Here is a 26,126-nt window from a genome sequence, read left to right on the forward strand (position 1 = left end):
TTTTTTTTTTGAGACAGAGTCTTGCTCTGTAGCCCATGCTGGAGTGTAGTGGCATGATCTCAGCTCACTGCAACCTCCGCCTCCCGGGTCCCGGTTCAAGCAATTCTCCTGCCTCAGCCTCCCGAATAGCTGAGATTACGGGCATGCACCACCATGCCCAGCTAATATGTTTTTCTTTTTCTTGAGACGGAGTCTTGCTCTGTCACCCATGCTGGAGCGCAGTGGCACAATCTCGACTCACTGCAATTTCCACCTCCTGGGTTCAAGCTATTCTCCTGCCTCAGCCTCCCGAGTAGCTAGGACTACAGGCGCCTGCCACCACGCCCGGCTAATTTTTTGTATTTTTAGTAGAGACGGGGTTTCTCCGTGTTAGCCAGGATGGTCTCGATCTCCTGACCTCGTGCGACAGAGCGAGACTAAGTCTCAAAAAAAAAGAAAAAGAAAAAAGAACAATATAAGCCAAATTCACTCAAAAGAAATAAAAACAAGATGACAAGTCAATGGCACTGCAAACAAAAAATCAACAGAAGAACTCAATAGAACAATAGCTGTTTCTTCATAAAGATCAACAAAATCGGTAACTATCAAGCCAGGCTAACAAAGAAAAAAAGAAATCACACAAATTACTATAAGGTGAGTACAAAAGTAATGACAGTTTTTGCATTCTTGGAATTTGCTGTTTGATACTGGAATACCCTCTTAAATAAATGTGGTTATGTTATTCATCATTTTAATGGGCATTTCTTGCCTTTTTTTTTTTTTGCTAAGACTTATTATTTATTTTAGACTATGGAAATGATGTCAGATAAAAAGCAAATTCAAGCGACTTTCTTATTCAAGTTCAAAATGGGTCCTAAAGCAGGGGAGACAACTCACAACATCAATGCATTTGGCCCAGGAACTGCTAATTAATGTACAGTGCAGTAGTTCAAGAAGTTTTGCAAAGGAGGCGAGAGCCTTGAAGATGAGGAGCGTAGTGGGCAGCCACCGGAAGTTGATAACGACCAATTGAGAGCAACCACTGAATTTGATCCTCTTACAGCTACACGAGAAGTTGGCGAAGAACTGAATGTCGACCATTCTATGGTCATCCGGCATTTGAAGCCAATTGGAAAGTTGAAAAGGCTTGATAAGTGGGTGCCTCATGAGCTGAGCACATATTTTAAAAATTATCCTTTTGAAGTGTCATCTTCTCTTATGAGGATGACACTATGAAACAACAATGAACCATTTCTTGATCAGATTGTGACATGCCACGAAAAGTAGATTTCATACAACAGTCAGCTCAGTGGTTGGACTGAGAAGAAGCTCCAAACCACTTCCCAAAGATAAACTTGCACCAAAAAAAGGTCATGGTCACTGTTTGGTGGTCAGCTGCCGGTCTTCTGATCCACTACAGTTTTTGAATCCTGGTGAAATCATTACATATGAGAAGTATGCCAAGCTAACCGATGAGATGCACGGAAAACTGCAGCACCTGGAGCCGGCACTGGTCAACAGGAAGGACCCAGTTCTCCACAACGCCTGACCACATGTCATACAACCAGGTCTTCAAAGGTAGAATAAACTGGGCTATGAAGTTTTGCCTCATCTGCCATATTCATCTGACCTCTCGCCAACCAACTACCACTTCTTTAAGCATCTTGACAACTTTTTGCAGGGAAAACACTTACACAACCAGCAGGATGCAGAAAATGCTTTCCAAGAGTTCATCGAACCCTGAAAGCACGGAATAAACAAGTTTATTTCTCATTGGCAAAAATGTGTTCATTGTAATTGTTCCTTTTTTTTTTTTTTTTTAGACAGAGTCTCACTCTGTCGCCCAGGCCAGAGTGCAAAGGTGCAATCTCGGCTCACTGCAACCTCTGCCTCCTGGCTTCAAGAGATTCTCCTGCCTCAGCCTCTTGAGTAGCTGGGATTACAGGCACATGCCACCATGCCCACCTAACTTTTGTATTTTTAGTAGAGACGGGATTTTGCCGTCTTGATCAGGCTGGTCTCAAACTCCTGACCTCCTGATCCGCCCGCCTCAGCCTCCCAAAGTGTTGGGATTACAGGCACGAGCCACTGCGCCCAGCCCATTGTAATGGGTTCTATTTTGATTAATAAAGATGTGTTGCAGCCTAGTTATAAAAACTTAAAATTCATGGTCCAAAACCACAATTACTTTTGCACCAACCTAATAATATAAGAATTAAAATAGGCCTTTATATTAGAGAGCCCATGGATGATAAAATAATAAAGAATATTACGATCTCCATAACCCACAAACTTGGTAACTTAGACCAACTGGATGAATTAAAAGACACAATCTATTTATTCTAAAACACAGGAGAAATAGTCTAAATATATTTATATCTATTAATAAAATGGAATCAATACCTAATAACCTTACAGAAAATTTATATATTCCAAAAATCTGACATTCTGTCATGTTATTCTAACTGGTGGGATTCGGGGATTTCCCTTTTGACAAGAACATAGGTGAGTCGCACACACTTAATTTTAGTGCTTATTGGTCAGGAAACCTATGTCCACTATAGGATACTACAGAGCGATGCGTTATGGAGAATTGAGGCAAGATAATATGATTTTCAGAGTTAAAGGAAAACAACCTGTTTTATGTACAGTAATTCCTCATAATATCATAGGGGATACCATATTTAAACTTTGGGGTATCCCCAGGTATAATTCCTATTTGAGCCACATGTGAATTTCGGACACCGAGGCTTCCCAACTTTGGTGGATTTCAACAAATGTGGAAGTTAATTCACAACCTATTTTGTGGAGGCACAAAATTCAATGAGCACTCATTTAACCTTTTATTTTAAATATTATTTTTGTAACCTTTGCATTTCCAATTAGGTGAAATTTTAAATCTCTTTCAGTTCTTATCCACTTTTTTTTTTTTTTTTTTTTTTTTCCCCCCTGAGACGGAGTCTTGCCCTGTCAACCCAGGCTGGAGTGCAGTGGCATGGTCTCGACTCACTGCAACCTCTGCCTCCCAGGTTCAAGCGATTCTCCTGCCTCAGCCTCCCAAGTAGCTGGGATTACAGGTGCCTGCCACCACGCCCGGCTAATTTTTGTATTTTTAGTAGAGATGTGGCTTCCCCATGTTGGTCAGGCTGGTCTTGAACCCCTGACCTTGTGATCTGCCCACCTCAGCCTCCCAAAGTGCTCGGATTACAGGCCTGAGCCACCGTGCCCGGCCTCTCCACTCTTTTTAGGCGGAGGGGAGTAAGGGTTGATTTAAGTTAGCAGGGACACCCATGTACCCAACCCATTTGTGTAAATTTCTTCCTTCAGAGTTCTTCAAATCAGCATCACCATTGTTAAAGGCCTCCCACATGGTAATAATTGTGCTACAGGGTTTTACAATCATGAAGTTTATGTTTGGCTGAATTAACCTCATTGCTGTGGCACAAGGGGGCCATAGGTGTTTTCACCAATTATGAAGCGGGTTCACTGTGCAATGGCTACCAACTTTTCAGAGTACAATGAGACCAAACACATTCATACACAAATTCCATGAAGTGAATTTCTTACAAATAGCAAACAAAAGACAACAGAAGTCTAGGATTCAATATGAACCACTACCACAAGATCAGGAAGGCTACCCAGAGCAGATGGATGGAGTTTTGACTATAAATGCTTCACTTGCACTACAACTGAGGGACCCCAGAAAGCAGCCCACCTTGGGTTTTCTCCCAGGATGTGGTTTGCTGGACACAAGCGTTAAAGGCCATTCTGTTTCAAGCAGGGACTATAACAGAGCCTGGGCTGTTCTGACCAATGTTACCTGATTATCAGGATATTGCATTCCCAGTATATCATACTGTTATCTTGAGAACTACCAGTAAGAAAGGGAGGAAAATGGCCCTGCACCCTTAAAACTGAAGGATCAGGATATTTGTTGTGACAAGAGGCACAGACAGTAGCGACAGTGTTCTCGTGAGCCATCTACTAGTTCTCTTGACGGGAGCATGGCACCTGACTGCTTTTCTCTTTCCTTTCAATGGAAACTGTTTCAGAATATTTTGAATATTTTGAGTTTCTACATCTATAGAGTTGCAGCACATGATCACTGGCAGTGTAGACTCTCTGCATGGTTAAAGGAAAGAGTTCAGGAGCCCATCAACCCACATTGAAGGAGACCACCTAAACCTCCAGAGAGTGCCACTCCATCTTCCTGGGGTTGGCTCCACATGCAGTAAAGGCCATTATGTCTAAGGCCGTCAAGACTTGCAGTCCGAAGATTAGACTTTTGACATGATGATAAGCAGCAGTGATAAGAAAAGCCCACACACTGGCTAGGAATTTTTCAATGAAAGCAGCTGAGACGTTTCTTCATACGCTTCAGTAGGGGCTAATATCAAACTCTTTCTTCCCATTTTCTTTACTCATCAGTGCCTGAACCATGAGGCACCATAGAAGTACACCTCATCAGGAGGGTGTATGGGACAGCAGCAACGGGAGCAGCAGCACAAGAAACAAACAAGGCCACTACTTCTGCCTACATAACAACTATTGTCTTGGAGTGTACAATAATTAATAATGTTCACATGGCTGCCCTAAGCATACAGAGATGGTGACCAGAGTAGATGCAGGAACTACAGAGATACAGCCTGATTCTTGCTAATTAGGACTTAAGTGTTGGCTTATGTGCTGTGCTCTTGTGCATTAATCAGCCAGGGCCTCAAAACTGCCTGCTAAGCACAGGCCAAATGTCATGCTGGGGTACAATTAAACATTCATGTCTAGAAGATGAGAGCATTTTAGTGTGGGAGAAGATGACAACACCTGAAGACCACAAAACACTGTGCAGACCAAAGGGAAGGTCCATCGTCAGCTCACGGTTCTGACCCAGGTGACTGCTGATGTGTTACGGAACCGTCAGCCAACAGCAGGTAGGTCAAGTTGAGCAGGTGTCCTGCATGAGGTCTGGTCCATTCCATTTGTGTTGCCAATTGCTTCAAATAGCGTATCATGCACCCCACTGGTGAGGAAGGAATTAGCACCCTATGTTTACTGGCACCGTTAAACACATAACATCTATTACTAAACAGATAAGCCAGACATCAGTTATTAATTACATATAGGAGGATGGTGTAAGCTCCCACAGGCCCAAACATGGATTAACTTGGGAGCAGAGAGTGGTATAGCATTAAAAAAGTGAGGATGTTCCTTTTTTTTTTTTTTTTGAGACAGAATCTCCCTAGAAGCTGAGACTACAGGCGCCCACCACCACGCCCAGCTAATTTTTTGTATTTTAGTAGAGACGGGGTTTCACCATGTTAGCCAGGATGGTCTCGATCTCCTGACCTCGTGATCCGCCCGCCTCGGCCTCCCTAAGTGCTGGGATTACAGGCGTGAGCCACCACGCCTGGCCGAGGATGTTCCTTTGTTCCTACAGGAGTATGTGATTGGTTTGTCTGTTGGCTGGTAGGAAACTGAATCATGTGACACTGACTGGTAAGATTGTAACATGGTAAAATACAATATATAAACTATAATACCATAATGGTGTAATACTATCTACTACAATACCAAAGGCATCGATGAAAAGCCCAATGCTATCGTATGTGACTGACAGACTGAATGCTTCCTCCCTCAGATTGGTTACAACATATCGTCCTATCACAGTTCTCTCTCCTTCATTCAAAGTGAACGATCCAAATAACAGAAATAATAAAGAATAAAGGGCAACAAATGCAAAGGACTCACAAGATGATACTCTATGGTAAACTTTATGTACTTAGGAATTAATACCAACTCATTATTAGCAAAAAATAAACGTCTTTACATCAAAAGTAGCTTTTCCTTTAATAAAAAAAGGTGGAATGTGTATAATGGACAAGGGATAATCAAAATTTGCCAAATGACGCTAGTTAGACAATCCCAACAATTCACAATCATTATTCACTGGTCCATTAATCACAGGACAATACATACAAATGAAACTTACCTGGCCGGGCGCGGTGGCTCATGCCTGTAATCCCAGCACTTTGGGAGTCCAAGGCAGGCAAATCATTAGGTCAGGAGTTCAAGACCAGCCTAGCCAACATGGCGAAACCCTGTCTCTACTAAAAATGCAAAGAATTAGCTGGACGTAGTGGCGGGCGCCTGTAGTCCCAGCTACTCAGGAGGCTGAGGCAGGAGAATCGCTTAAACCCAGGAGGCAGAGGTTGCAGTGAGCCGAGATCGCACCACTGCACTCCAGCCTGGACAACAAAGTGAGACTCCATCTCAAAAAAAAATAATAATGAAATAAAAAAATAAACTTACCTATATATTAGAAAAACATCAAAATTCAACCATGAATCCAGCACATTATCAAATGAATAGACAAAAATTCTACCAACAAACTTAAGAAAATATCATTATCTATGAAATTCAAGTACTACTGCTTAAAGAGCATTTACAGAACTCTCACCTCAAGGTTTCCCTGCAAAACAAGGTGAAATGCATACTCAAGACTCTTCAAGAATGAGCCACTGATAAAAACAATATACTTGTAACTTGTATAACATTTCATACATTTTTTTCAAGCACTGCACGATAATTAATTTGCATCAGGCTTTCCAAATTAGAAAAACTTCACTTATAGAACTTCTTTCCAGTGGGAGTTTTCACATGACTTTTCAAGCAAATGCTAAAACTGAAAATATTCTTGCAGTTTCTAAACTACTAGAGTTTTAATCCTGTGTACGTTCTTGTATTTACAAGGTCCAGCCAGCTACAGTGTGCATTTTCATATGTCCTTGAGTGGGTATGAGAGAAATGAAACATTCCCACATTCTGAACATTCATAGGGTTTTTCTCAGGAATGAGCTGATGTCTTCAAATGGAACTAACACAACTGAAGGCCTTACCACAAATTTAAATTCAAAAGGCTATTCTCCACTCTGAGCCCTCCCGAATCTTCAAAAACAGGAAAATCTGAAGGCTTGACCACATTTCCTACATTCTTAAGGTTTCTCTGCAGTGTGAGCTCTTTCATGTTTATGAAGGAATGGGAAAGAGTAAATGTTTTACCACATTTCTTACATTCAAGGGGATATATATATATATTTTTTTTTTTTGAGATGGAGTCTCCCTCTGTCGCCAGGCTGGAGTGCAGTGGCACAATCTCGGCTCACTGCGACCTCCGCCTCCTGGGTTCAAGTGATTCTCCTGCCTCAGCCTCCTGAGTAGCTGGGATTACAAGCATATGCTACCACACCCAGCTAATTTTTGTATTTTTAGTAGAGACGAGGTTTCACCATGTTGGCCAGGATGGGCTCGATCTCCTGACCTCATGATCCGCATGCACAGGGCTTCCCCCCAACCCCCCATGGCTTTTTATGTCCTTGAAAAAGAACTAAGACAACTGAAATGTGCCACCATGCCCAGTTAATTATTTTCTTTTTTTTTTTTTTTGAGACGGAGTCTCGCTTTGTCGCCCAGGATGGAGTGCAGTGGTGCGATCTCGGCTCACTGCAAGCTCTGCCTCCCGGGTTCACGCCATTCTCCTGCCTCAGCCTCCTGAGTAGCTGGTGTGAGCCACCACACCCGGCATTATTTTATTTTTTGTAGAGACAGGGTTTCACCATGTTGACCAGGTTGTTTCACATTGTTTTAATCCAGGCTGGTTATGAACTCCTGGGCTCAAGCAATACACACACCTTCGCCTCCCAAAGTGCTGGGATTATAGGCTGAGTCACTACACCCAGCCTCTATATCATGACTTCTTTCATGGCGAGTAAGGTGACTGGAAGGAGTGTAGGCTTTACCGCATCTCTTACATTCATAGGGTTTTTCTCCAGTATGAATTCTTTTTTTTTTTTTTTTTTTTTTTTTTTTAGACGGAGTCTCGCTCTGTCACCCAGGCTGGAGTGCAGTGGCCGGATCTCTGCTCACTGCAAGCTCCGCCTACCGGGTTTACGCCATTCTCCTGCCTCAGCCTCCCGAGTAGCTGGGACTACAGGCGCTCGCCACCTCGCCCGGCTAGTTTTTTTGTACTTTTTTTAGTAGAGACGGGGTTTCACCGTGTTAGCCAGGATGGTCTCGATCTCCTGACCTCGTGATCCGCCCGTCTCGGCCTCCCAAAGTGCTGGGATTACAGGCTTGAGCCACCGCGCCCGGCCAGTATGAATTCTTTCGTGGAGGTGAAGGGAACTGAGGCGACTGAAGGCTTGGCCACATTGTTTACATTCATAGGGTTTCTCTCTAGTATGAGTACTCCTATGGTTACAAAGGGAACTCAAATGACTAAAGACTTTGCCACATTGTTTACATTCACAGGGTCTCTCTCCAGTATGAATACTTCCATGCTAAGATTCCTTCAGAGGACTTTATTTCCTCTTCTCAGTGCAAATTATCTTATATCTTTCCCAGGTTTTTCGAAGTGATCTTCAATATTCTGGTCTTTCCATTTGTTTCCTAAAATGCAGACCCACAAAATTATCATGAATTATTACAAACTATAGAAACATTACTAGATTTCATGTTCATTGTACACAGTGCCCATGCCTAATTTATTCACCAAATCATTCCCTTGCCACATTCCAAATCACAAATAGCACTGATGATAGGGAAATACTTCTGTAATTAAGTGAAATGTGTTGTCATTCTTACCTACAGAAGCCAGGTTCCTACAGGTTTCCTGCATCACTTCTCTGTAGAGATTCTTCTGAGAAGAATCTAGCAAAGCCCATTCCTCCTGAGTAAAGTTCACAGCCACATCCTCAAAAGCCACGGAGTCCTAGAACATTCCACACATGTGGAGAGAAGGATGGGTGAGACTGACAGCACTGGGAATCTATACTCAATTCCTAAGCTGTTTACGTGATTCTAAAATTTCCAAGCATTTATTCTATGACTTGATTGTCACAACTCTTACTCTCTTCACACATACTCCCTCCCACACAGCAGTACTAATGCTAGAATTGAACTATTCAAAAAGGCAACAGCAAAGTAGAAACACCCATCTCATTAGAGAATCCAGGGAGTAAGATGTGCTACTAGGAGTTACCTTTTAACTTCACTTTGTACATTTCTAGTATCTGTCATAATAAAGTCCTACCTGATGTGCATAAGTGAGTTAATAGTCCTGAGACTACTTATTGTTAAAAATGCCTGCTCGCAAAGTTCAATCTTTGTTTGTATTAGGAACTTACATTTTGAAAGGGATTCCACCAACCTAAATAATAAGAGTGACTCACTGCATCTAAATGGCTTATGCAATATATTTGCCAAAACTTTTTCTGCTGAAGGTCTATTATTTCGTGTCACTGCAGTGGTGCTTAGGGAACCAGACACCAAAACACAGTCTGAACACAAGTGTTCAATGAGTTTCCCTGGTAGACAATATTTTACATGTGCTGTCACTTGTTAACTGGGGAGTTGAGCCCATTCCATGTGATTACACCAAGAGAGAATAAGCTTATTAAATTTAATTGGGTAGTAAATAAAACCAATAATTGATATTTAACAATACTAATACAACAATTTTTAAAATTTCTATTGCACAATGTCAAGGCAGAAAGGAATAAGAGGAAATATGACACATGTTTTTTCAAATGACATTAATGTCACCACTTCCAAATGCTGTCCTATGAAATCAAATTCACAAATCAGGTTGTTTTAGGCAAGAAAAACTACTTTTTCATACATAGTAAAAATGACAAATGTCTAATGATTTTTAGTCATCTAAAAAAAGAGTGATGGCTTGTCTAACATACTTCTAAGATTTTCAAACAAAAATATTCAGGACAGCACAGTATTAGCAGAGAGATGAGCAAGCAGACCAAGGGAAAAAAAAGTCTTAAAGACCCAGCATTTACATGGAAAAGTTGATGAATGATAGAGTAGGCACTGTAGAATAGAAAAAGAAATCACATGCACTTTAAAATATGAGGCAAACAAAGCTGGCATCTACTTGGGAATATGCATTGCATTCTTCTCTATTCCATGAACAATAATCAACTTATTATATATCAAATATGAAAGATAAAACCAGAACACTTTCAGAGGTCACAGCAAGATTTTTTTTTTTACGAAGGATTAGGCAGAATTTTTTTTATGTAAGAAAAAAGTGATAAAGGAATAGAAAAACTCAAACATATTAAAATTTAGGGAATAAAAAGAAAATAGAGTGAACCAGGCGTGGTGGCTCACGCCTGTAATCCCAACACCTTGGGAGGCTGAGGCGGGCGATCACCTGAGGTCAGGAGGTTGAGACCAGCCTGGCCAACATGGCAAAACCCTGTCTTCTTGTTGTTTGTTTGTTTGTTTTTTGAGACGGAGTCTTGCATTGTCGCTTGGGCTGGGGTGCAGTGGCAAGATCTTGGCTCACTGCAACCTTCACCTCCCGAGTTCAAGCAATTCTCTTGCCTCAGCCTCCCGAGTAGCTGGGATTACAGGTGCCTGCCACCACGCTCAGCTAATTTTTTTGTATTTTTAGTACAGACAGGGTTTCACCATGTTGGCCAGGCTGCTCTGGAACTCCTGACCTCGTGATCTGCCCACCTTGGCCTCCCAAAGTGCTGGGATTACAGGCATCAGCCACCGTGCCAGGCCTAAAACCCCGTGTTTACTAAAAATACAAAAATTAGCTGGGTGTCGTGGTGGGTGCCTATAATCCCAGTTACTCGGGAGGCTGACACAGGAGAATCGCTTGAACCCGGGAGGCAGAGGTTGCAGTAAGCAGAGATGGCGCCACTGCACTCCAGCAGGGCTACAGAGCAAGACAGCGTCTCCAAAAAAACAAAAAACAACAACAAAAAATCCCTCAGATATCCAGATAAGGGGATACAGATGTGTCCACTGTCATAAATTCTTCACCATGCTACAAGAGGGGAACTGACATTTCGGTGAATCTTTGTAAATCATCAATTTATCTATCACACTTTTATTTCACCAGTAGCATTTACAAAGCTAAGTCCTACAATTCCATTTGAAATTACCCTTTAAAAGAACAGACCTTTAAAACTTACTACACTCACTCTGGGGAAGAAATAAATACAAATTTTTAGCAAATAAAATACATCATTTTACCTTGCCTCTTTGGAAATAGTATTTTTATCTTTCAAGCTGTACTGACAAAATGTATCTTATAGTCAATGAAAAACTGAAACTCAAATAAGCGGACAAGCCTTTTCAAGGTAAACTCAGGGAGAGGCAGTGCTGACTCCAACACAGAGCTTTCTAAGTGTCACGGCAGGCCATTCTATCCCTCGGGACACCCATCCTGTTCAGTAAAGTACTCAGTGACCACCTAGGAGGCACTGGCACTGCTCTTTGTCCTCCTGTGTGCCTTAAGTGCATTTTAATATTCAGGTTCTTGCACATCCTCTCTGGGGTGGAATCCAGAGAGCAGAAATCGTTTCTGCCTTTTCCTCTCGATATCAGCATCCCATTGGCACACCATCAATGTGTCTCCAAGGAATAAAAACTCCGGCTGGAGGAACAATTTTAATGACCTAACTTTAATGACATTACATTGTATTGTCCATTAATTTTAATGTCCTAAAATTTGAATGACCCTAAGGGGTCACCATTTTAAATGAAACTATACCAGGAGATTCCTCTAAGGCCAAGAGCATCCAGCTGCTCCCCTGAGAGACTCTACCCTCTACCTCAGGCTGTCCTTGGGGATGAGATGACCCCAGGGCTGATACTCACTAGACCCTCCAATAGACATGGCCACTGTGGGTATCCTGGGTCATCCCCAGACAGTTCTAAAATGCCAGGACTAGGAAAAGACAGGAGGGTGGCTAAGGACACAACACCCTGTAACATTTTCACGGGGGAACCTCAACCTAGACACTTTGGTAATACGCACACTTAGGAAAGATGAAAAGAAGAGAGGCACAAAGATTTTTTTTACAGTAGAGCGTCAATGATTTATTCTCCGCTTTCCTCTCATGTAAAATGTTTGGAAATAGAAAAATATTTTGGCCAAGGTGGCTCATACTTGTAATCCCTGCGCTTTAGCAGGCCGAGGTGGGCGATCAATTAAGGTCAGGAGTTCGAAACCAACCTAGCCAACATGGCGAAACCCTGTCTCTACTAAAAATACAAAAACTAGCGGGACGTGGTGGTGGGCGCCTATAAGCCCAGCTACTTGGGAGGCTGAGGCAGGAGAATCGCTTGAACCCGGGAATCAGAGGTTGCAGTGAGCTGAGACTGCACCATTGCACTCCAGTGTATATATGTATATATACACGTGTGTATATATGTGTGTATATATATATGTATGGTTTGCTTCCTCATTAACCTTATCAAAGCCTCTCATTTATGCCCCTCCTGTGGACCCCAAACCACAAACCATGACTGCGGCAACCGGTTTATGAATCGCCATTTGCTCAAACACACCGTTTAACGTTTTAACAGAGCCTCAGGTTAACTTTAGGGGGAGAAAGGTGGGACTGGAAGCTCCAAGAACCACAGCTCCTCCCACACTGGAACCCCGCACACCGAGTGGGGGCTCTCCCGGATCACACTCCCGTGGTCACCGCACCACCTGGGTCGGGGAGGCGCTGGGTTCCCGAGAGGGCTTGGGCCGGCGGAAGTGGCGCCCACAGGCACAGACAGGACGCAGGGGTCCCGCTGCCCGCCCCGCCCGGCCCTGCACAAAAGGGGACTGAGGCCTGGCTGCGCCGCGGCGACTCGGTTCGGTTCGCAGGTTCCGCAGCCGATGGCTGGTTCCAGCAGGTTTCAACCAGCCCTCTTCCCCACTTCGGGAAGCCAGACGCAGTCCACTCACTATTCCTCGGCTTCCCGGGTGTCCTGGCGTCAGCTAGGGATGTCCCAATACCCGCAGGTCACAGGGTGGCAGAGGCTGCTGCAGAGCCACCTGGGCCTCCCAGAGCCAAGAAGTAGCAGCGGAGACTAACAGAAAGAGCCTACTGTAGCGAAGGCGAAATAAAGCGCCCGCCAGCCAGATCCCGGAAGCCGCCCTCTCCTTTGCGGCGGCGCGCCTGATTGAACGGTCCCCACCCCAGCGCCCCTGATTGTATGGGGCTTCAGGCCCCACCCTCTCAGGCCCTGAGTGACAGGAGATTGCGATCTCACCTGAGGCTGGATGAGGCCAGAATGATATTTTTGGCCTAGCGGTTTGTAGGGGATGCGTCCTTCCTGCGCTGGGATCTGACCGTGCAAGGAGGACATTCGCATTTAACCTTGTATACAAGGTTATAGCTATTTGTGCTATATATATATATATATATATATATATATATATATATATATATATATATATATATATATAATTGCAAGCAATATAATGACAATTCTGTAACTGCCCAGTGGGTTCACCTTGCCCGCTACCTAGACAGAGCCGATTTTTCAAGACGGGGGAATAGCAATAGAGAAAGAGTAATTCACGCAGAGTCGGCTGTGCGGGAGACCGGAGTTTTTTATTTTATTTTATTTTTTTGAAACAGAGTCTTGCTCTGTAGCCCAGGCTGGAGTGCAGCCTCGGAGTTTTATGATTATTCAAATCAGTCTCCCTGAGCATTTGGGGATAAGAGTATTTAGAAAGTTTATTTTGCCAAGGTTGGGGATGCTTGTGCATGACACAGCCTCAGGATGTCCTGATGACAGTTGCCCAAGATGGTCAGAGCACAGCTTGGTTTTGTTGGAGATAAATGCTCGGTGCCACAACGTGAAACCAGCACTCAAGCGAAAAAGTTTTCTCAGCAACGCAATTTACTTCTGCAGAAGGGTGCTGCTGGCATCAATCACAATTGCAAGAGCACAGGGAACAAAGGAAAGCAGGGGTTTTTATTCCTAACGCAATCCCCACCTCTGGCATGGGCTGGGGCCAGACTTCAAGATCTAAACTGACCCGCTTGGTTATTTGTGAATATTTTCCCAAATAAGGAAGGGGGAAGGGAGATGTGAGTTACAACGGAGGGACGTGTGGTTTCCAAGGGAGAAATGGGTGCAAAGCAGGTAACCAAGGGAACGGATGTGAGTTATTGGTTAAAACTGATGGGAAGGTTTTGTTTACAGTAACTAAGGGCAAGGTTGCATGGGGAACAAGAAAGTTGAGTTTGAGAACAACAAAACAAGAACGTTAACATGCCAAACCTTGGAAGAGAAACTGACTGTATCTGACAGTTTTATACATTTTAGGGAGACAGAAGACATCAATCAACATATGTAAGATGAACACTGGTTCGATCCGGTACAACCTGAAGCAAAAGTGGGTCACCTCGAAGCCAGGAGGGGGCTTCCAGGTCACAGGTAGGTGAGAGACGAACGGTTACACTCTTCTGAGATTCTGATGGGGCTTTCCAAAGGAGGCAATAAGATATGCATTCTTCTCAGTGAGCAGGAGATGACTTTGAATAGAATGGGAGGCAGGTTTGCCCTAAGCAGTTCCCAGATTGACTTCTCCCTTTATCTTAGCGATTTGGGGGGCCCAAAATATTTTCCTTTCCAATTTCCCCCTTTTGTTTTAAAAATGTTTTGGAGAAAGCATTTGAGAAGAAAATCAGTCTCTCGTGCCAGGTTTTGTCTGATTTCTCATGGAGTAGCTGGGATTACAGGCGCGACACCACACCTGGGTAATTTTTTTTTTTTTTTTTTTTTTTTGGTAGAAACGGGAGTCTCCCTCGGTTGCCCAGGCTGGTCTCTGGTGCCCAACGTGGGGCTCCCCGTAATCTCTACAAATAATCCAGTGAAGGAACACCAGAGCGTGGAAAGCAGAGCACGACTGACAGAGGACTCCCGAGTAGGTTTTCACTTCAAGCTCTATGGTAAGTAGGGCGCTTGGAGAATTCCAGGGAAACCTCGGAAAAATATGGGTCAGGCTGAGAGTAAGTTCGCTAATTACTTAAGCCTTGTGCGGCAGTTACTGTGCCGCGAAGGGGTAATTCTGAGTATCCAAAATCTCACATCTTTGTTCCATCTGGTAGACAAGTATTCTCCTTGGTTCCCAGAATATGGAACCATGAATGTAAAAGATTGGGACAAGGTCAGATCAGACTTAAAAGGAGCACAACAAGAGGGCCACCATATTCCAGTCTCTGCTTGGTCTGTGTGGTCGGCAATTAAAACAGCACTGGAGCCCTTCCACACTGAGGAGGAGAATGAGGAGTTGCAGGATGACATAGGAAAGTTGAATAATCAGGAGTCTAATTATCAGCAAAGTGAACCATGACAGTCTAGTTTAAAAACGGGCAAGAAACGGGAAGGTATGTATGCTAATCTCCAAAAACTTGTAAAAGAAACAGTGCCACCTACTGCGCCTTTAGGGGAAGGTCTGGAATGGCCACCCCTAGGCCAGCCTTAGGAATTTTTGGAAGGGGAGCCTGAGACGAGCCTTGTGGCTCCCACTATTGCAGGTCCCGCCAGTAACTATGGCGAAGGGAAGCTTCAGGCTTGTCCAACAGCCAATTACAATGAGGGAATGATCCAGGCTTGCCCACCTGTTAGTTAGGGTAGAGGAATACTGCGAGCCGGTCCAAGCACAAATTATGGCACAGGGACAATCCAGGCATCTATTCGCCAGGCACAAGAAATGGGGGATTTGAATGCTTGACAGTTTCTGGTAATTATTTCACCAGCTGAGGAGCCCAGAGAAATTGCTCAAGCATGTTGGGAGCCATTTCCTTTTAAAATATTAAAAGACTTAAAGCAAGCAATTGGATAATATGGGCCAAATTCTCCTTATGTTCATTCCTTGTTACAACGTGTGGCTTATAACAGACGTTGAATGCCTATGGATTGGGAGGCATTAGCCCGATCCACCCTGTTCCCCTCTGAATTTCTCCAATTGAAAACGGATGAAGCAACAAATCGGGCACGCAGAAATGCTCAAGCCCAACGTTCCGGTTAATATCACATCTGATCAATTGCTTGGAATCGGACAGGCATGGAGTACTCTAAATCAACAGATGGTAATGGGTGATGAGGCTGTCAATCAGCTCAGAACTACGTGCCTAAGAACCTGGGAAAAAATTCACGACCCTGCTGCCGCTTATCCTTCTTTTAACATAGTTCAACAGGGTCCAAGGGAGCCTTATCCAGATTCTGTCGCCCGTTTGCAGGATGGGGCTCAAAAGGTTATTTCCAATGCTCATGCCAAGAAAGTGATCGTTCAGCTGCTTGCTCATGAAACTGCTAATACAGAATGTCAGGCAGCAATTAGACCTATTAAGGGAAAGGCAGATCTAAATGAGGAAAAAACTTTAAGTGAATACATTAAAGCCTGCGATGGCATTGGGGAGCACTTATATAAGGCCAGCCTCCTTATTTAACGCAGGGGGAGAGAGGGGGATGCTTTTACTCCCCATATCGCGGGGGGTGCCTCACCCCCCTGCGATGTGGATCCTAACAGCGAGGGGGAGAGAGGGGGTTGCTATTACTCCCCATTACGATGTGGATAGTAATAATTACTCCCCCCTGCAATGTGTGTCCATTATTAGCCGTCTCTTTTGTTCAGGATATTAGGAACAATTTCACAGGTGGTGTGTACACAGCCTGCGATAGGAGAACGAATACCAGCCTCTGCACCTCCGGATATTAGGAAGCATATCACACAATGGGTGTACACTTTTTGGGAGATTTGGAGTAATGTCATCCTGTGTTTCCCTGAATATTCAGAGACATATCACAGGGCGACTGTACACCCACTACTCTCTTGGCAGGAACATCATACTTCACCTAGTGGAAATTAGGAAAATATCACAGACTGGGTGTTAAGCCACTGTCATATTGGAAGTAATATCATGCTCTCCCCCACAAGTGATGAGGAACAATATCACAGGGGGGTGTGTACCTTCTCCGGTAGTGAGAGTAGTATCATCATCTCTTCCTTTAGATGACAGGAACAATATCACAGGGTAGGTGTACACCCCGTGTGTTCTTGGAAGCAATGTCATTCTCTCCTCTTCTAGGTTTTACCATTCATATCACAGGCGGGGTGTACACCCCTTGTTATATTGGATGGAATCTCACCCTCTTTCAACCTGTATCTTTAGAACAATATCCCATGGGGGCTGTCCATCCCTTCAATATTGGTACTAACACCATCTTCTCCTATCCTGGATATAAGAAACAATATCACAGGAGGGGTGTACACCCTTTGCAATATTGGTAGTAATATCACCTCTCCCCTGTGGTTATTAAGGACAAAATCCCAGAGTGTCTGTACGGTTCCTACTTTATTGGGAGTAATATCATCCACTCACGCCCTGGATATCAGGAACCATATCACTGAAGTGGTGTACACCCCCTTCGATACTGTCAGCCATGTCATCTTCTTCCCGCCTGGATATTAGGAACAATACCCCGGGTTTGGGGGCAGTGTACACCCACTGCGATATCGAAAGTAAAATCAGCCTCTTTCCCGCTGGATATTAGGAACTACATCACAGGTGTGTGTGCACCTTCTGGGATATTGGGAGTACTATCGGCCTCCACCCTGCTGCACATTAGGAACAATATACGGGGGGCAGGGTGGTTACACCCCCTGCAATATTGGGAGCAATATTCTTCTCTTTCCCCTGTACAGTAGTAACTACATCAAGGGGTCTGCACACCTTCTGCAATATTGGGATTAATGTTATCCTCTCCCCCACTTAAAGTCAAAAACAATATCACAGAAGGGTGTACACCCCCTGCAATATGGCCAGTAATATCATCGTCTCTACCTTTGGATACTAGGAAAAACACCACAGAGGGTGTGTACACTCCCCTGCGGTATTGAGCATAATGTTATCCTCTCTTCCCCTGGATATTAGGAACGATATCCCTGGTGGTGGGAGGTGGAGTACATTAAGAACAATATCACTGGGTGAGTGTACAGCCCCTGCGATATTGGGTGTAGTATCATCCTTTCTTCCCTAGGATATTAAGAACAATATCCCAGGAGGGGTGTACAGCCACAGCCCCTGTGTTATTGGGAGCGATAGCATCTTCTCCCCCTCTCGATATAAGGAACAATATCCCAGGGTGGGTGTACATCCCCTGCAATATTGGGCGTAATGTCATCGTCTCCCAACGTGGATATTGGGCATAGTGTCACAGGGGGGTGTACACCTTCTTCGATATTTGGAGTAATATCATCCTCTCCCCTCAGAATTGTAGGCAAAGTATCGAAGGGGTTTTACAACTCATGCGATATGGGCAGTAATATCATCCTCTCTCCACCTAGATGTTAGGAACTATATTACAGATGGCTGTACACTTCTTGCGATATTGGGAGTCATATCATCCTCTCCCATCATGGATATTAAGAACAATATTACAAAGGAAGTGTACACCCCTTGCGATATTGAGAGTAATATTATGCTCTCCCCTTCGGGATATTAGGAACAATATCGCAGGAGGTGTGTACAACCCCTGCGATATTGGGAGTAATATCATCCTCTCCCCCTGAGTATAAGAAACAATATCACAGGAGGATGTACACTCCCTGTGATATTGGGAGTCATGTCATTTTCTCTCCCTCTGGATATTCGGTGTGTACACCCCCTGCGATATTGCCACTAGTATCATCGTCTCCCTCCCAGGATATAGGGAACAATATCACAAGGGGGTGTACACCCCCTGCGATGTTGGGGGTAATATCTTCTTCTCCCCTTCTGGCTAGTAGGAACAATGTCACAGAAGGGGTGTACACCCCCTGCTCTATTGGGAGTGATATCGTTCTCTCCGTCCCTGGATATTAGGAATAATATCACTAGGGAGTGTACACCTCCTGCAATATTGAGACTAATATCATCCTCTTGCCCCCTGGATATCAGGAACCATATCACAGAGGTGGTGTACACCCCCTGCGAAATCGGAAGAAATATCATCCTCTCCACCTTTGGATGTTAGGGACAATATCACGGGGGAAGTCTACGCCCCTTGCGATATTGGGAGTCATATCATCCTCTCCCATCCAGGATATAAGAAACAAGATGACCGAAGGGATGTACACCCACTGCGATAGTTTCAATAATGTCATCCTCTACTCCCTGGCTATTAGGAATAACATCATAGAGGAGTGTACACTTTCTTCAATATTGGGAGTAATATCATCCTCTCCCCACCGGATATCAGGAACAAGTCTATTAATTATAAATACTAATAAATATAATAAAAATTAATAGTAATCATCGATATTAATAATCACAATAAAGATAGTAAAAATTAATACTGGTTTTAAAATGTTAACAATTAGTATTAATAATTAATAGTAATATCACTATTAATAATGAAATAATGATATAAGCAATTAGTGTTACTTAAATCAATACTAAGTGATGTTGGTAATAAACTCATACTTAATATTAAGAACTAATAATATTGTTAAATGACATTAATATTAATAATTAATTTTAAACTTGCATAATCATATTTAAAATAATTATCCATAATTAATAATGGTATCCTATTAATTAATAGTATCATTTATAATTATTAAAATTGATCATTGATGTTTAATAATTAATCATATTATTATTCCTAATACCACAGGGGGTGTATACCTACCTGTGATGTTGTTCCTAATATCCAAGGACGGAGAGCATGATTTTAGTTTTAATATCGCAGGAGGTGTACACTCACCCTGTGACACTGATCCTAATATCCAGGGGGTAGAGTATGACATGACTCCTAACATAGCAATGAATGGACAGCCACCCGGTGATATTGCTCCTAATATTCACGGAAGAAGCATATGATATTACTCCTAATATCGCAGGGAGGGTACAGCTCTTCTGTGATATTGTTCCTAGTATCCGGAGGGGGAGAGGATGATAATAATTCCAGTATTGCAGGCTGTGTTCACCCGCCCTGTGACATTGTTATTAATATCCTGGAAGGGAGAGGATGATATTACTCCCCGTAAAGCAGGAGGCGTACACCCAGCCTGGGATATTGTTCCTAATATCCATGGAGAGGAGAGGCTGATATTCCTCCCAATATGGTAGGGGGTGTACATCCACCCTGTGATATTCTCCTTAATATTCCAAGGCCGAGAGGTTGATATTACTCCCAGTATCGCAGACACTGTATACCCCTGTGTGATACTCTTCCTGATATCCGGAAGGGGAGAAGATGGTGTTAATCCCCATATCGCAGGAGGTGAACACCCACTCTGTGATATCTTTCCTAATATGCAGGGGGAGAGAGGATAATATTATTCCCAATATTGCAGAAGCTGAACACGCCCCCCCGTGATATTGTCCTTAATATTCCAAGGCACAGAAGATGATGTTACTCCCAATATTGCAGAAAGTGTACACCCCCCAGTGATGTTGTTCCCGTGAACCAGGAGGGAAGAGGATGATATTACTTTCAATATCGCAGGGGGTGTACACCTCACCCCCCGCGATATGGGGAGTAAGAGCCACCCCCTCTCCCCGCCTGGCTATTACGATCCATGGTGGACTCACAGCCTGTTTACGATATTGTGAGTAATATCATCTGCCCCTCTGGATATTATGAACTCTTTCACAGACGGGTGTACATCCTCAGTGTGTACCCCCTCAGAGGGTGTACACCCATCTGTATTGGGGGTAATATCATCCTCTTCCTCCCTGAATATTAAGAACAGTATCCCGGGAGTGTTTCTACTCCCTATGGTATTGGGTGTCATATCCTCCTCTCCCATGTGGAAATTAGAAACAATATCACTGGGGGCGTGTACACTTTCTGTGATATTTAAAGTAATATCATCCCCTTCCCTCCAGGATCATGGGAACAATACCCTTGGGGGGTGTACACTTTCTGCCATATATGTAGTAATATCATCCCCTAAAAACGGTAAAAGTACGGCCGGGTGGTGGCTCACACCTGTAATCCCAGCACTTTGGGAGGCCGAGGTGGATGGATCATCTGAGGTCGGGAGTTCAAGACCAGCTTGACCAACATGGAGAAACCCCGTCTTTACTAAAAATACAAAATCAGCCAGCGTGGTGGCGCTGTAATCCCAGCTACTCAGGAAGCTGAGACAGGAGAATCGCTTGAACCTGGGAGACAGAGGTTGTGGTGAGCCAAGATCACGCCATTGCACTCCAGCCTGGGCAACAAAAGAGAAACTCCATCTCAAAAAAAAAAAAAAAAAAAGTAAAAGTACAACCACAACTGGTGCTGGGAAGAAAAGGGTTACAATACTCAACATGTGGTCCATGTACCAGCAGCCTGGGCTCACCTGGGAGCTTGTTAGAAACACAGCATCTTCAGACCTTCTGAACCAGAATCTGCACTTTACCAGGATGCTTCATAGTTTGAGAAGCCCAGGAGTAGGGAGGATTTGACTGATTACAGAGGTAAGGAAAGGTTCCTGCAGGAAGCAATGAGTAAACTTAGATCTGAAAGGAGAGAAGGCACTAAGTCAAAAAGGGAGGGAAGAGTTGCAGGAGGAGGAAAAAGCATGTGCAAAGCCCCTGTGGTGCTGGAAGCCTGGTGCACATGAAGAAATAAAAAGGCCAGTGTGCATGTTTAACACAGAGCACCAGGCAGAGCACAGGGGAGATAAGCCTGGAGAGAGAGGAGGGCCCAACATACAGGGCCTTGTGTACTAAGGCGTTTTGCCTTTATATAGGAAACCATGTTGTGTTTTCAACATGCACATCACTGAATTATATCTCAACAATGAAGTGATCCCTTTTGCTGCCTTTGACCTGTTGATGTGATGAAATGAATAGTTTATACTGATATATCACTTTATATTGAACTATGTCAACATTCCTGGAATAAACCCTACCTGAGTGTGATGTTTAGTTGTTAAATATACCCCTGGATTTTGTTTGGAAGTACATTATCATTTTGCATCCACATTCATTCATTAAATCAGTCTACATGTTTTGTATGCTTGTTGGGGGGATGTCTTTGAGTTTTTTGGTTTTTTTCAGACAGACTCTCACTCTGTCACCCAGGCTGGAGTGCAGTGGTGCAATCTTGGCTCACTACAACCTCCACCTCCCAGGTTCAAGTGATTCTCCTGCCTCAGCCTCCTGAGTAGCTGAGGTTACAGGTGTGCACCACCACACTGGCTAATTTTTGTATATTTTGTAGAGGTAGGATTTTGTCACATTGCCCAGGCTGGTCTTGAACTCCTGAGCTCAAGCAATCCTCCTGCTTCGGCCTCCCAAAGTGCTGGGATTACAGGCATGAGCCACCATGCCTAGCTTGTTGAGGGGATGTTTTGTTCTCTTTTTGTTTCATGCTAGCTTTGTAAAATAAAATTCTCTACTATCCAATAATTTATGTGTTACAGGAATTCTTTTCTTTTTATTTTTTAATTTTTTTATTTTTTTATTTATTTATTTATTTATTTATTTATTTATTTATTGAGACAGTCTCTTCTTGTCACCCAGGCTGGAGTGTAATGATGCACTATCAGCTCACTACAACCTCCGCCTCCCAGGTTCAAGCAATTCTCCTACCTCAGCGTCCTGAGTAACTGGGATTACACGTGCCTGCCACCACGCCCAGCTAATTTTTGTACTTTTAGTAGAGATGGGGTTTTGCCGTGTTGGCCAGGCCAGTCTCGAACTCCTGACCTCAAGTGATCCACCAGCCTTGGCCTCCCAAAGTGCTGGGATTACAGGCGTGAGCCACCACTCCCAGCCAGGAACTCTTTCCTTTGAAGACTTGAAAAAACTCAGTATGCAAGAAGCATCTTGAACATATATTGATGATTTATATTATCTTTAAAAAGAATTCCATCAGCTTTAAAAACATTAGCATAGCATTATGCATTATATTCTCCTAATAATTTTTGTTCAGCATGGTATCTGTGTTCCTTTTCTGATTACTCATTTTGTCTTTATTTGATTAAGTGTGGTATTGCTTTGTTTTTAATAACAATGTGTTGAATCTGCTTATCTACTTATGATAGTGGCTATATTTTGCAAAGCTCTCTGTTAATCCTCTCCCCAACCCCTTCTCCATTAAGAGACCCTGCAGCCTTCACCTCAGTACACACATGTGAGGTCAAGCCAATCAGGTACCTCATAATTGCTGTTTCCAGGGTATACATGGGACCAAGCCAGACCAATCAGAGCTCTTTCCCAGGCTTTTTCTTGTAAAAGCTAGCAGTAAGAGCTGCCTTCTTTTCCTCTCTGGGCACAAGCTGAAAGAATGTGACCCTCAAGCTGCCAAGATCCACGCTCTTCTCCATGTGGAGGATCAAACAGACCCAACACACAGAGAAATGCAGAAATGAAAACCAAAAACCACTCAAACTGCCCTGGGGTCCTTTGGTTCGGGCAAAGCCAGCCCTGTCTCTGCTCTTTCTTTGATTTGATGACTTAAACCAATACATTCCTTTACTAATTTCAGTTAGTCAGTGTTGGATTTATTAAACGTGGGACTCATCTTTTTCCTTGAAGGTCTAGTCCGGGCACGGTGGCTCAAGCCTGTAATCCCAGCACTTTGGGAGGCCGAGACGGGCGGATCACGAGGTCAGGAGATCGAGACCATCCTGGCTAACACGGTGAAACCCCGTCTCTACTAAAAAATACAAAAAACTAGCCGGGCGAGGTGGCGGGCGCCTGTAGTCCCAGCTACTCAGGAGGCTGAGGCAGGAGAATGGCGTAAACCCGGGAGGCTGAGCTTGCAGTGAGCTGAGATCCGGCCACTGCACTCCAGCCTGGGCGACAGAGCGAGACTCTGTCTCAAAAAAAAAAAAAAAAAAAAAAGAAGGTCTAAAAGAACTTCAGTGTGTTTCTATCTTGGATTCATTTTTCCTGGTACTGATGCTGCAATCCCTGATTTCTTTGGGTCTGCCTTTGGAAGACTGCTCTCTTATTTGAAGCCTTTCTGGGTTGCCTTTGTTTTGAGTGTCTATTAACAATGGCTGTACTTTGCTGCACACACACCAGCGGGATATGCTCCTGGTGAAAGGTGCATGTGTACTTCCAGAGCCTTAGCTTGTTTGTGTCCTGCCCTGAGTGGCCAAGTAAACTCACCCTGCCCCACACCCATGACTCCATAACACAAGGCTCTCTGGCCGTCTACAGCCTCTGGTATTTTCATCATCATAGCACTCAGGGTTTCCATGCCCTGACTCAACTTCCTTCTGTTTCTTTCTCAAGCTTTTCCACCATGCCCACCGGAATTAGTTTTGAGTGTAACAAATGCCCCCATACTGCCAACCTTTCTATGAAGGTTTCCTTTACCTCCCTGCCTTAACTGAAACCTAGATTTTCCCATAAGATCCCCATTTCTAAAACATGTTTAAATTCTATGGAAACCACTACCACATTTCATTTCAAAGTATTCTTTCCTTTTTATTTCATCTTCCTTCCTCTTTATGTACTCCAGTAGGCAGATCCATCTTCATTTCTATTATTGCATTATCTTTTTTTTTCATTTCCTAGAAACTGTATTTTATTTTATCTAAAGAACAATGCAAGCCTCCTCACATCTGTAATCCCACCACTTTGGGAGGCCAAGATGGGTGGATCACCCAAAGTCAGGAGTTCAAGACCAGCCTGGCCAACATGGCAAAACCCCATCTCTACTGAAAATAACAAAAATGAGCCAGGCTTGGTGGCACACACCTGTAATCCCAGCTACTTGTGAGGTTGAGACCAAAGAATCACTTGAACCTGAAAGGTGGAGGTTACAGTGAGCAGAGATGGTGCCACTGTGCTCCAGCCTGGGTGACAAAGCAAGACTCTGTCTCAAAAAAAAAAAAAAAGAAAGAAAAGAAAAAAGAACAATGCAATGCAAGCCTGAACAACATGGTGAGATTCTGTCTATACAAAAAATTTAAAAATTAGCTGAGCATAGTGTCATGTGCCTGTAGTCCTAGCTACTAGGGAGGCTGTGCCTGGAGGATCACTTGAGCCCGGGAGTTCAAGGCTATCGTGAGCTTTTTTTTTTTTTTTTTTTAAGAGACAGGGTCTCACTCTGTTGCCCAGACTTCAGTGCAGTGGCACTGTCATAGCTCACTGCAGCCTCAAGCTCCTGGGCTCAAATGATCCTTCTGCCTCAGCCTCCCAAAGTGCTGGGGATTACAGGGATGAGTCACTGTATCCGGCCTACAGTGAGCTATGGTCACCTGGTGGCTCTTCAGCCCTTCTTAACATCCATAACAAATCTTGCAACCTCCACTGTGTCTGCTGCCACAGTCAAGATGTTAGGCAACAGCCCTCAGCCACCCATGACCTCTTCCCTTCCTCTCTACCTGCCCCATCCAGCCGGATTACATCAGTCAACGCCTCTTGGATCTGTGAAGAACTTTGCTGGCACTCTAAACTGCTCCTCAAAAACTACCAAGAGATGTGGTGTGGTGGCTCACACCTGTAATCCCAGCACTTGGCAGGCTGAGGCAGGCAGATCACTTGAGGACAGAAGTTCAAGACCAGCCTGGCCAACATAGTGAAACCCTATCTCTACTAAAAATACAAAAATTAGCCGGATGTGGTGGCAGGTGCCTATGATTCCTGCTATTAGGGAGGCTGAGGCATGAGAATCGCTTAAACGTGGGAGGTGGAGGTTGCAGTGAGTCTAGATCATGCCACTGCACTCCAGCCTGGGTGACAGAGTGTAACCCTGTCTCAAAAAAAAAAATAAAGAGGCGGAGCAAGATGGCCGAATAGGAACAGCTCCAGTCTCCAACTCCCAGCACGAGGGACACAGAAGACAGGTGATTTCTGCATTTTCAACTGAGGTACTGGGTTTATCTCACTAGGGAGTGCGGGACAATCAGTGCTGGTCAGCTGCTGCAGCCCAACCAGCGAGAGCTGAAGCAGGGCGAGACATCGCCTCACCAGGGAAGCTCAAGGGGGAAGGGAATCCCTTTTCCTAGCCAGGGGAACTGAGACACACAACACCTGGAAAATCGGGTAACTCCCACCCCAATACTGTGCTCTACCAAGGATCTTAGCAAATGGGCACACCAGGAGACTATATCCCACACCTGGCCGGGAGCGTCCGACACCCAAGGAGCCTCCCTCATTGCTAGCGCAGCAGTCTGCGATCTCGCGGCAAGGCAGCAGCGAGGCTGGGGGAGGGGCGCTCGCCATTGCTGAGGCTTAAGTAGATAAACAAAGCGGCTGGGAAGCTCGAACTGGGTGGAGCTCACAGCAGCTCAAGGAATCCTGCCTGTCTCTGTAGACTCCACCTCTGGGGACAGGGCACAGTAAACAATAACAAACTCAGCCGAAACCTCTGCAGACGCAAACGAC

At 44.1% G+C, this 26,126-nt stretch overlaps 1 long non-coding RNA gene across 1 annotated transcript; it reads right to left on the bottom strand.

The window, feature by feature from the left end:
• Nucleotides 1-6,286: 6,286 nt before the first annotated feature.
• On the bottom strand, nt 6,287-12,878 carry LOC102146685 (uncharacterized). The gene is made up of 3 exons (XR_283253.5): nt 12,749-12,878; nt 8,617-8,743; nt 6,287-8,421 (listed from the first exon to the last, which is right to left on the bottom strand). It is a non-coding gene; the product is annotated as an uncharacterized lncRNA (long non-coding RNA).
• Nucleotides 12,879-26,126: the final 13,248 nt, after the last annotated feature.

The sequence above is a fragment of the Macaca fascicularis genome, chromosome 13 (assembly GCF_037993035.2).
Source record: "Macaca fascicularis isolate 582-1 chromosome 13, T2T-MFA8v1.1".
Taxonomy (NCBI): domain Eukaryota; kingdom Metazoa; phylum Chordata; class Mammalia; order Primates; family Cercopithecidae; genus Macaca; species Macaca fascicularis.